Source organism: Bubalus kerabau, chromosome 18 (genome assembly GCF_029407905.1).
Source record: "Bubalus kerabau isolate K-KA32 ecotype Philippines breed swamp buffalo chromosome 18, PCC_UOA_SB_1v2, whole genome shotgun sequence".
Classification (NCBI taxonomy): Eukaryota; Metazoa; Chordata; class Mammalia; order Artiodactyla; family Bovidae; genus Bubalus; species Bubalus kerabau.
Window position 1 is genome coordinate 65,352,846 of NC_073641.1, and position 12,531 is coordinate 65,365,376.

General features: G+C 43.2%; 1 long non-coding RNA gene across 1 annotated transcript; it reads left to right on the forward strand.

Annotated features, from left to right (window-relative positions):
• The first annotated feature begins 7,020 nt into the window (after positions 1-7,020).
• On the forward strand, positions 7,021-11,607 carry LOC129633177 (uncharacterized). The gene is made up of 4 exons (XR_008704942.1): positions 7,021-7,777; positions 10,806-10,904; positions 11,123-11,199; positions 11,397-11,607. It is a non-coding gene; the product is annotated as an uncharacterized LOC129633177 (long non-coding RNA).
• Positions 11,608-12,531: the final 924 nt, after the last annotated feature.

Below are 12,531 nucleotides of genomic sequence, written 5' to 3' on the forward strand. Positions count from 1 at the left end.
TTTGAAAACTTAGCAACCTAATAATTCACAACTCACAATGCCTTGAGTTAAATGGATAAGACTCTGCACCCTTTAAGGGTTGCATCTGGTTTCTTTCTTTCTTTTTTTTTTTTAATAATATACTTAATTTTCCCCCCATTAGTTTATTTATTTTTGACTGCACTGGATCTTCGTTGCTGTGCAGGCTTTCTTCAGTCGCAGCGAGCAGGGCTGCTCTCTAGCTGTGGCGCGCAGGGGCTCACTGCGGCAGCTTCTCTTGTTGCAGAGCACGCACGCCGGGCAAGTGGTCTTCAGTTGCACACAGCCGTAAGCTTCCCTCCGGCATGTGGAATCTTCCCTGACCAGGGGTTGAACCTGTGTCCCCTGCATTGATAGGCAGATTCCCAACCGCCAGAGAAGTCCTGCATCCGGTTTCTCTTCTGTTTGGACAACATTCTGCATCCAAGGCCAAAGGGTTCATCACCTCCAGACTGAGGGCTTGGTGCTGTTCTTAACACAGAACTGCAGCTAATGCCTACCCCATGGAGGCAGGTAGGGTACTGGGGCTCATTTTATTGTGTCTCCCAAGGGCTGCTTTCTTCTTACGCCCTCTCAAGATAGCACTCCCCTTTTCCATCTGTCCATAAGGTTTCCCTCTTTGTGGTATTTGGTTTCCTTTGAAGTGATCAAAGCGTAGTTTTCTCTTTGTTACTTGAGTTGAAAGAACTACCTCTTTACTGATTATCCCTTAACACCATGGGTAGCATGGAGTTGTTTTGAAAACAAAAATTTCCCAACATGAGTGTTTTATCCCCTTTTATCTTCACTTACTTTATGTAACTCTTAATTTCTAGAATATACCTCAACACATACCCTATTTCCCTTGATCCCCTACCATGCCTCCATAAAACCTACAAAGGAAAAAAAAAGTGCCTCCATTATTCTGATTAGTGTTTCTTTTCAGGACTTCAGTTGGTTGAATGTGGTCCTTTGCAGCCTCTTAGTTGCCTTCATGCTCAATTTGTAGATGAGCCCAAGGACATTCTCTTTCATTTAGGTGTTCTCTTTTATGTTATGTTATCCCTACCAGCATAGGTAAGAGATCTGAGCTTCTTGCTCTTAAATATTTTTGTTTTTCTAAACAATTAGACTTTGGATTTTATTTATTTTTGGCTGTGCCACACAGCATCTGAGATCTTAGTTCCCTGACCAGGAACCGGAGGATCCATGGACTCTCTGCCCCTGCACTGGAAGCATGGTGTCTTAAGTACTGGACAGCCATGAAACTCCCTGGGCTTCTTGCTTTTAACTATGAGATTGTCTTCACCTTCAAGAGCATGCACTTGGATTTGAGGAAAAATGAACATTTCGATCAGAATTTCACCAATTTAAAGATGAAAAGTGGAAAGGATTACATAGGGGCCTTCATCTTCTTCCTCCCAATGAGACCTATTTTTATCTCCCCAAGTAAAGATTTGTATATAGATACACACACACCACTTTCCCCATGAGATTAATGATCACTGCCACATTTCCTCCTAAGCTGTCAAGCCGGAGCAGTCATTTGGGAGCTTTCCAAAGATGTAGTATTGGCACTTGAGCAGAGAATTATGGGATTGCCAACATTCATACTTACTTTTGAATTTTTTATCCTTTTGGAATAAAAAGTCTGTTGTCAGAAGCTTAGGTGCAAATAATTTTTCCTCTTTAAAAGTCTGCTTGTTTGTTGGCAACATTTGTAACCCAACTCAAGATGGTTAGACATTTCAAAGTTAGGATATATGAAGAAAGTCTTCTTGTTCCAGTAATAATGTCATCCACCCCAGGTCTTTATATTTAGAGGCTACCAGCTGGAACAGCAAAGAAGGCAAAGACTACCACTCCAGTACTCTTGCCAGGAAAATCCCATGGATGGAGGAGCCTGCTATGCTGCAGTCCATGGGGTAGTGAAGAGTCGGACACGACTGAGCGACTCCACTTTCACTTTTCATTTTCATGCATTGGAGAAGGAAATGGCAACCCACTCCAGTGTTCTTGCCTGGAGAATCCCAGGGATGGGGAGCCTGGTGGGCTGCCCTCTATGGGGTCACACAGAGTTGGACACGACTGAAGCGACTTAGCAGCAGCAGCAGCAGCAGCAGCTGTAACAGACGAGTTCATTATGTATCTATGACCTTTACAACCTAAGAGATTTTAAAATATTGGAAGTTCACCTCTTCCAATATTGAAGAAATATTGAAGTTCATCTCTTCAAAATTATGGTAATATGAATGTCCATGAACGTATATACATATATATGTGCATACATATACATGTATGAAATTTTCTTACATTACATTGCTTTAATCACATGTAAAAGCAAATACTATCAATTTAATATGTATGCACTCACACATATAGTAAAAATCAAACTTAGATTAACTCAGAAAATATCATAATAACACCAAAATAGTTAAATGCTATTCCAAATATTCTTCCCATTAGTGTTTATTTTCTGATGTAATTTTAGGTTTCCTTTACACAGAACCAAATGATGCCATCATAATATGGAAACATAATTTGGGAGTAGAAGAAGAAAAACTAAATTCAGACAAAATGTCCTCTCACAAATGTAAAGTCTGGAGATGAAAATCACCAAAAAGTTCTAGTTGTACTTGAAACCAAATCCCAGTGCCTCAAGGAAGTCAGTTTGAAAGCTCTTGATTTTAGGTTGTTTACACGACTGAGCGACTTCACTTCACTTCACCCGCGTTCAAATGATACAAGGCAGGAGGCAATCTCTCTTAACTGTAAATAATCAGTAACTCTTTAGAGAGGTAAAATACTCCAAGAATAAGTCTTAGAATGTATACAAAAATAACACACTTTTGTATCTGTGAAAGTGTTAGTTGCTCAGTCATGTCTGACTCTTTGAGACCCCATGGACTGTAGCCCACCAGCCTCCTCTGTCCATAGGATTCTCTGGCCAAGAATACTGGAGTGGGTTGCCATTCTCTTCTCCAGGGGATCTTCCCGACCAAGGAATCAAACCTGGGTCTCCTGAATTGCAGACAAATTCTTTACCATCTGAGCCACCAGGGAAGCAGCACCTTAATAAGTTTCATCCCATAAAGAGCATCTTTGTAAACTCAGAACCCCAGGAAATGTGGACAGAGGCTGGCAAGTGGCAGTTATCATTTTTAAGCCCATTTAACAGCAGAACACTGAGGCTCCAGGAGTCAGCAAATCAAACCTAGGGTTCTGGGTGTGCTACTCAGATCCTAACTCCTGGTGGCTCTCAGCACTATACAACATCTTTCTCTTTCCTGCCCCCTAAATTAGAACATATTTATGCAGCAGTCCTGAGAGTGATGGTGAGGATTCCTGTGCTCACAGGAGAGCTAGATGGCTCTGCTCCTAGTTCACAAACAGCTCCCTACACAAGTAGACCTTCCATTCCCCACTGCATCACAAACCCCCACCCTTAGTCACCTAGGAGGTATTTAAAAACTCGGATGCCCCAAACCAAGTGAACATCTGAGGGTGGAGGCTAGGCATTAGTATTTAAAAAAAGAAAAAAAGAAAAAAAAAACCTCTAGGTGATCTTAATGTGCAGCCGGGGTTGAGATACCCAATCTGCCCTTGTTATCACACTTACTCTGATGAATGGAATAACCCTGGGATGTTTCTTCCTCTTATCCCATGTATTGGGGCCCCAGGATGCAGAGAGGAATGGGGAGGGCAGTCCTACTGACCCCATGATCCATGCACGTGTGTGTGTGTGTGTGTGTGTGTGTGTTCACTCTAGCATAACACATTTCACAGCTATGAGGCCACTGCCACTTATAATGTTACTTGTCACACTTTGTTGAGCACGGGATCACCTGCAGATCCTGTTAATGTTCTGAGGCAGTGGGTCTAGGTTGGGATCCAGCAGTTTTGCATTTCTAGTAACAACCAGCTCCCAGGGGACATCCATTGCTCTTCCCCACAGCTGTACTTTGAGGAGCAAGGCTGCAGAGTATTTAAAGACTGATCAGCAAATCTTATTTTACACCCACACAAATACTATATTTCACCTATCATGACATTTCAATTTTTCCCACAGTTCAATAAAGGTGCAACAGAAATGAATCTTCCAAGCGATGATGTCTTGTGCTTGCTGTGGACTAGGAAACCACAGCTGACATTGCCCTGTGTGGGTCCCGGCTTGGTTCTGGTTGTCACGCTGATGGTGCTCCAGGGAGTCAGGAGTGTGGCTAATAACTACATAGTTGAGTTTATCTGATGATTAAAATATCTCTGAAAATTACCTATTATTGGATGTTCAAAGGAAAATGTATCAAAGACATAAAAAGGCATGAAAATAGAGTAGCAGAGTATAAATATGTTAGCAGAGCAAATATGGCTTTATAGTAGAATGGCCAGTCTCTTATCTCTTGCAAAGTGACTGCCAAAAGCTTAAGGGCAGATTATAATATTGGGTCAAGATATTCACTGCCCCTCATGTGTCCCTCCTTGCTGCATCTACTGGTGGGGGGAGCTGACTTCATACTCAGTCATGTCACACTTGACTATCCGACTACTTTTAGTCTGTGGCATGTGAGCAGGCTCATGGGTGTACTTCTGAACTGAAGACTCAGGAGCCATAACACCATTCTTCTGCTCCTCTTTCGCTCTGGCATGAGGATGGCATGTCCCTGGGAGGGCCATTCCCTCAGCCTGAGAACCTGTGGAGGTGAGCCACAGCCAACCTGAAAGCATACTGAACCTAGTGAGAACTGAACTTTTGTTGTTGTAAGCCCCTGGGATTTTGGTGGTGGTTGTTACCACAACATTACTTATCCAAAGCTGAATAATAGACAGGGTTAAGAAAAGAAGTTGTTGTTATTCAGTTGCTAAGTCATGTCCAGCTCTTTGTGACCCCATGGACTGCAGCACACCAGGCTCACCTGTGCTCCACTATCTCCTGGACTTTGTTATTCATGTCCATTGAGTTGGTGATGCTATCTAACCAACTCATCCTCTGCTGCCCGCTTCCCCTTTTGCCTTCAATCCTTCCCAGCATCAGAGTCTTTTTCAGTGAGTCAGGTCTTCACTTTAGACGGCCAAAGTACTGGAGCTTCATCTTCAGCATCAGTCCTTCCAAAGAATATTCAGGGTTGATTTTATTTAGACTTGATTGGTTTGATCTCCTTGCTGTCCAAGGGACTCTCAAGAGTCTTCTCCAGCACCACAATTTGAAAGCATCAATTCTAGAAGTAGGTGAAAATCAATTATTATTAAATCTAGACTTTATTTTTTTGGACTCCAGAATCACTGCAGATGGTGATTGCAGCCATGAAATTAAAAGACGCTTACTCCTTGGAAGGAAAGTTATGACCAACCTAGATAGCATATTGAAAAGCAGAGACATTACTTTGCCAACAAAGGTCCGTCTAGTCAAGGCTATGGTTTTTCCAGTAGTCATGTATAGATGTGAGAGTTGGACTGTGAAGAAAGCTGAGCATCTAAGAATTGATGATTTGAACTGTGGTGTTGGAGAAGACTCGTGAGAGTCTGCAAGGAGATCCGACCAGTCCATTCTGAAGGAGATCAGCCCTGGGATTTCTTTGGAAGGAATGATTCTAAGGCTGAAACTCCAGTACTTTGGCCACCTCATGTGAAGAGTTGACTCATTGGAAAAGACTGTGATGCTGGGAGGGATTGGGGGCAGGAGGAGAAGGGGACGACAGAGGATGAGATGGCTGGATGGCATCACCAACTCGATGGATGTGAGTTTGAGTGAACTCCAGGAGTTGGTGATGGACAGGGAGACCTGGCGTGCTGCGATTCATGGGGTCACAAAGAGTCGGACATGACTGAGCAACTGAACTGAACTGAACTGTTGCGGAAGGATGCATCGTGCAGGGCAACCAAAGCAACTGAATGCAGGAGAAATCACCAGATCCCCAAGAATGGAACAAAGGCATTCTAGGTAAGGAGAGAATGGTGTGATCAATTCATGCATCTTATTCACAGAATGTCATTTAGGCATCCTTCTGTAGCTTAATGTACAATTTACTTTTCTCAATCATTTCAAAATTAAAAGTGTCTTACAATCATGCTGAGGTGCCATGTTTTGTTTGGAAATCTCATCCCATTCGCATGCCGAATCACTTGTGCCCATTTCTCAAGCATTTTGAATTGAAAATCTGTGAAAGGATTTGTTCATATCAAGGCAGTTTAAAGAAGAAAAGGACTATGTGTGTGTATATCCCTCGAATAAGAAATACCTGGTGCCATTTTTTTTAAAAGCAAATATCAAACTGTTCCTAGAGGGAAGATCTAAGGCCTCTCCTGGTTGTCTTGCTTTTGAAGTCAGTACTTTGTATCCAATGTTCTAGAGGAAGCCCTCCCCACTCACCACGTGGTTGATACTCTTTTCTTATTTAGATGAAAGTTCTTCTAAAACAATGGATAAGTTGTCTAGGGGTAAGGGAGGAATCTGGCAAGAGGGTACTGCCTACCAGCTCATTTTCATTGCATTTGCTTCTGAACAGGAAGGGACATTTATCATTATGCAATCATGATACACATAAGAAAACAGGTACTCAGGGTACACAGGTGCCTGAATCAGTATAAGCTCATGAGTTGTTCGTGCATAGCCCTTACTTATGAGTTGGGGGGAAATAATTAATCTGAGAGCACACTTCTGGTTTTTTCTCTTAATTCTGTCTCTATATTTTGAAGAAAATCTATTTCTTGTTTTGAAAAACAAAACATTTTTACTTTTCACTCACAATCTCCACTCTGTATTCTTTTCCAAAATACCCTAATAGCTTCTAATGAGTTAAATTGTGGTTCAGCTGAAATCAACCCACAGGCTACATAAGACCACATTTCTCTTTGAGATAAACAAAAGGTGAGGGGAACTATAATTATATTTCCTTTTGGCTTCCTATCTCTTCCTTTATTCCTTTTTTTTTTTTAAAGAGACAAACATCTTAATAGAAGTGCTTCTACTCTCATCTACCTGTTGGAAACTCTTTAAATTCCAAGAAATAACTTTTGAGGATTTTCAGGTCAGAGATAAGGGTCAGCCACGCTTGGTGACTGAGAGCAAAATAACTGGATGCCGGTGGGGATTAGTTGAGCAGTATTAGGGACGCACAGCGGCAGTGATGGGATATAGTCCATTTGTATAGCCCCAACTTGACTTGCCCAAGGTGATACAGTCTGTCATCCTTAAGCTGCCTACAGCTCGAGGAGTCAGTTGAATCTCTGAAAACCGGCTGCTGCATTTGGACGTTGCAAACAGACAATCAGAGCATTCAGGCAGAGAACTCCGGCTTAAGCCTGCAAATTTGGATGGGGCACATGTATACCTACTTATCTGTGTGATCCTTCAGCAAGAAACCAGAAAGTCTCTAGTCTCTGCCAGTTCATCAGCAATATGAAGGGGCTGATAGAGATGATCTCTTGACCCCCAGTGAATGCTGACCACCCCATGGTTCTGCTCCATCCTCACCCTGTGAGGCTGTTGACAGCTCTTAGCAAGCTCGCCTTGTGCCCAGCTCTGCAGAATGGCCTGGAGTCTGCCATGTTAAGCTTGAAATGCCTAAAGCATCCGCTAGCCAAGTGCTGCTGGTCCAATTGCTGTGATTCTGCAAAGTCTGATCCAGAGTGCCTCACGACTGCTAGAAACCCTGGGCAAGAGCTTCATCTTTAACAGCGCACACTGCACTTGGCAGGAGATGTTTGCCCTTGCTTCAGCTCCAGCAGCCTTTGTTCACGTGCGCACAATCTCCAGGGACCTCTCTTTCAGACTTGATGGCTGGTAAGGATTTCTGACAGTTTTTCTTGCGAAGTTGCTGGAAAGGAGTAGCCCCGGGGTTGCTTAGCACACAGGAGATGTTCGGTTCTTAATTGTCTGGGAAGACAGTCAAGGAATAAATTACCTGGTTCTGATACTTCTGAAGTGTCACTGCCATTGGGCTACTTCGCTTGGGACAGATGATTGGCAGGTCAGCAAATGTTTGCAGCCGTGTTTCAGGGCATTGCAGTCTCCCCAAGGGAAGGCCTTTCATCTGCAGAACCACTTGTAGAAATTGAGTATCTTATATTTCCACCAGGCTGGAAAAAATATCCTGGCTACTAGGATGCTTTTATGTTTCTTGGCTTTTTAAAATTTCAGTTTTATTGATGTATAATTGACATATAAAATTGTATTTAAGTATTTAGCTTGTACATCATGATTTGATACATATATATATGTAGTGAAAAGATTCTGCCCTATAATATTACTTGGCTTTTTATAATAACAAAAAGAGGGAAATGAAGACTCATTTATAAACACCATATAAAATATAAAACACAGCTAATTCTTCTATATTATCCTCCTTTTGCATAATGTTCTTTTTTAAGCTTTTGGGTGTGAACATCTACAAAGCAAATTTTCTCTTAAATGTGTATTACCTGTCAAGACTATACATTTCTCAGTATTATACTTGATAAGTACCAGATACATGCTTCCTAATGCCCTCCTATTTCCTGAATTCATCTCATAATCATTCCTTGTTGGGCCATTTACTGGCTTAGGTGATGGGAACCTAGGGGAGAATCTCTGCTTTTAGGATGTTCATGGGTGTCAAGGGCAGAACCTGCACGAAAACAAATCATTAAATGCAACACTGTGCGTTCACACCTTGGGGAACCATAGGGAAGTTACACTGATATAGACCAGGGGTTGAATTGCCAGCATTGATTTAAGGAAAGATTCCTGGAAGACTGTGAACACTTGTGAAGCACAGAGGAGAGAAATGATGTGGTTTATGTGGAGAAAGTTCGGCTGCAGCAAGAAAGTGTAGGAAGTAATCGGTGAGGCTAAGGAGCAAAGTGTGGGTCAGATCATAGAAGGCTGCTTTGCCACCTGAAGGAGGTTATTTCTCATTCTTAGTGTTATCTTATTTCACAAACAGCCCTTCTAGTTTTTAGCAGTTTTAATCCTTTCCATTTCTTAAACTAAAGATTTAATCCCTTAATCTTCTAGGGAGGCAGGTGTCAACTTCTGCTGCACATTAGAGTCACTTGAGAAGCCTTTCTAGAAACTCAGTGCTTAGCTTCTTCCAATACCAATTAAGTGGGATGCGGGCATCGATACTTTTAAAGCCTTATAGGTGGTTACAGTATTCAGCCTGAGTTGAGAACCACATTACTATCATCTGTTCAAGGAAGGTCAGAAAGGCAAATTCTAAGCAACACTTACTCACCTTTGAAATTCACATCCCTTCCTAATAGCAATGGTATTTCATCATTTAGTGCTTCAAGGTTTACAGCATCTGTCAAAGTCACAGATAATCTTACAGGTAATTAAAGGAATGGAAATTTCAATAGCAGCTTCATCAAAAGCTCTCAAACATCTTCTTAGGAAATATACTCCCAGAAATGGCAGACATACACAGCAACTTTAGATCTGGTAAAGTTTCACAGGTCACCACTCTACTCCCTCAATTCAGTGCCTGAAATCCCAGGTTTCTGCCCCTTGTACCACTTTCTAATGACCTAATGGCCCATGGTGCATGAGCTAATGTTTCTGTTCTGCCTTTGAAACTAGACCCTTGAAGTGTAAACACATCTGGCTCCAAAGTCAAGTCACTGATTTTAAATAAGCAAAGGAGAAGTGGAACAGTTCTCTGCAGAGCAGCTGTGTCTCCGATTCCCCAAAATTTCAAAACTTTTTGGCCTGCTTTGTTTCTTTGTATACTTTCAACGGTCACAAAACTTTGGAGGGAGGGTTTGGGAACAACCAAATCTAGATTTTTCTGAGCAAATGAGATCTTCCTGACTCAGAGATCGAACCTGAGTATCCCGCATTGCAGGCAGATTATTTACCATCTGAGCTACCAGGGAAGCCTAAGAATCAGAGAAGGTACATCAAATTTTCTATTTTTTACATAAACAAGACCCTCTCCTGAAGATGCAAATTTACACCATGAGTACATGTCTTTAAAGGTATGAGCAGAAACCTAGGGGTAAATAGAGGCATATGGAAAGATCCAGGTGTCAACATAGCTCTCCTGGTAGGGGAGTGGGGTGATCAGGGGGAGCTGGGAGGAGAGGATGGCAGTGGTAAGATCTCATTCAGGTATTGGTATGTGAGCATGGCTTCAAAATGGGATGCATCCATTTTTGTTTTTGTTGAAAAAGAGGTAGGTTCTTTAATTTTGGAGACTGTTATGGGCTGAACTGTGTCTCCCAGAAAAAAAAAAGATATGCATCAGATTATGACCTTATTTGGAAACAGGGTCATTGCAGATATAATCGATTAAATTGAGATGATGTCATCTGAAGTAGAGGGCCTCCCAGGTGGTGTTGGTGGTAAAAAACCCACTTGTCAATGCAGGAGATGTTAAGAGACATGGGCTTGATCCCTGGGTCAGGAAGATCTCCTGGTGGAGGGCATGGCAACTGACTCTAGTATTCTTGCCTGGAGAATCCCATGGATGGAGGAGCTTGGTGGACTATAGTCCATGGAGTCACAAAGAGTTGGACATGACTGAAGTGACTACGTATGCACACCCATGCATGAACGCATCTGGTGTAGAAAGTGAAAGTGTAGTCGCTCAGTCGTGTCCGACTCTTTGAGACCCCATGGACTGTATCCTACCAGGCTCCTCCGTCCATGGGATTTTCCAGGCAAGAGTACTGGAGTGGGTTGCCATTTCCTTCTCCAGGAGATCTTCCCAACCCAGGGATCAAACCTGGGTCTACCGCATTGTAGGCAGATGCTTTACCATCTGAGCCACCAGGGAAGTCTGGTGTAGAGTGGGTCCCTAATCCAGTGTGACCTTTGTCCTTATCTGAAGATGGCCACGTGAAGGCAGTCCCATGGGGGAGCACCACATGAATGATGCTGGCATGATAAAAGAACACTGAGGACCAGCAACCATCAGAAGCTGGAGGAGGTAAGGAAGGGTTCCCCCCATCTTGTTAGAGACTTTGGAGGGTGAACAGCTCTGCCTACACCTTGATTTTGGACTTCTGCCCTCCAGAACTGTGAGAGAATAGATTTCTCTTGTTTATAGTCACAGAGTTTGTGGCACTTTGTTAGAGCAACCCTGGAAAATTCATAGAGACACCATTCTTGATTCTGTTTTATAACCTGACCTTTTTCATTTAACAGAATACGGTGAACATCTTTCCGTGTCATTAAAGTTTCTGCTACAATGTCCAAGATGAAATTTTATTTCTAGTCTGGAGGTATGGCCGAATTTTGTGTCCTATGAATTGACCTCATAAAGTGAACTGTGGGCCTTTCTACTCCAGTTGGACTCTCAAGGGCAGGTTGGGGTTTGGGGAGGGGGCCTTTTCACCGATGCTTACATAGCAGCCGGGCACTCTGCCCTATTCCAACTGCCTGACTGTTGTCATTTCTTCTTTGCCTGTGCTGTGTGCAGGGCACACTCTAGGCCTTGTACCAGGTGCTGGGAATACCTGCACATGAGGTGTGTCCTGACTTGTGGACTCTTGGGAGACCTGCGCAGAGTGCCAAGGTCCAGGCCTGGCTCAGGAATGCCAGACCTGCTGGAGATCTCAGGGCCTGGCAGGGGTCTATGTGGACAGACCTGGGGTTACTCATATCCCCCGGCTCGGGATCTCTCCCTTTCTCAGAGGAACCCCTGAACACCAGAAGTAAGTTTCCTGCTGGTCTGGTTAGATAGATGTTCAGAGTCAAAATTATATTTATTTATAGAAAATTAGGGCTTCCCAGGTGGCTTGGTGGTAAAGAATCTGCCTTGCCAATACAGGAGATGCAGGAGATGAAGGTTCGATCCCTGGGCCGGGAAGACCCCCCGGAGGAGGAAATGACAATGCACTGTTGTATTCTTGCCTGAGAATCCCATGGATAGAGGAGCCTGGGAGGCTATAGTCCATGGGGTTGCAAAGAGTTGGGCATGACTAAGCACACATGCATACATAGAGAATTAAGAGTGAATGATTACAGTAGGCTTTTCTATGGTACAAAATGTTGAGTGTTATTGTTCAGTTGCTCAGTTGTGTCCTATTCTTTGTGACCCCATGGACTGCAGCACTGCAGGACTGCAGCCAGGCTTCCCTGTCCTTCACTATCTCCCGGAATTTGCTCAAACTCATGTCCATTGAGTTGGTAATGCCATTTCACCATCTCATCTTCAGTTGCCCTCTTCTCCTTTTGTCCTCAATCTTTCCCAGAATCAAGGTCTTTTCCAGTGAGTTGGCTCTTTGCACCAGGTGGCCAAAGGACTGGAGCTTCAGCTTCAGCATCAGTCCTTCCAATGAATATTCAGGGTTGATTTCCTTTAGGATCAACTAGTTTGGTCTCCTTGCTGCCTGAGGGACTCTCAAGTGTCTTCTCCAGCACCAGTTTGAAAGCATCAGTTCTTGGGCACTCAGCCTTTTTTATGGTTCAACTCTCACATCTGTACATGACTACTAGAAAAACCATAGCTTTGACTACAAAGCTTCCCTGGTGGCTCAAACAGTAAAGAGTCTGCCTGCAGTGCAGGAGATCTGGGTTTGATCCCTGAGTTGGGAAGATCCCCTGGAGGAGGA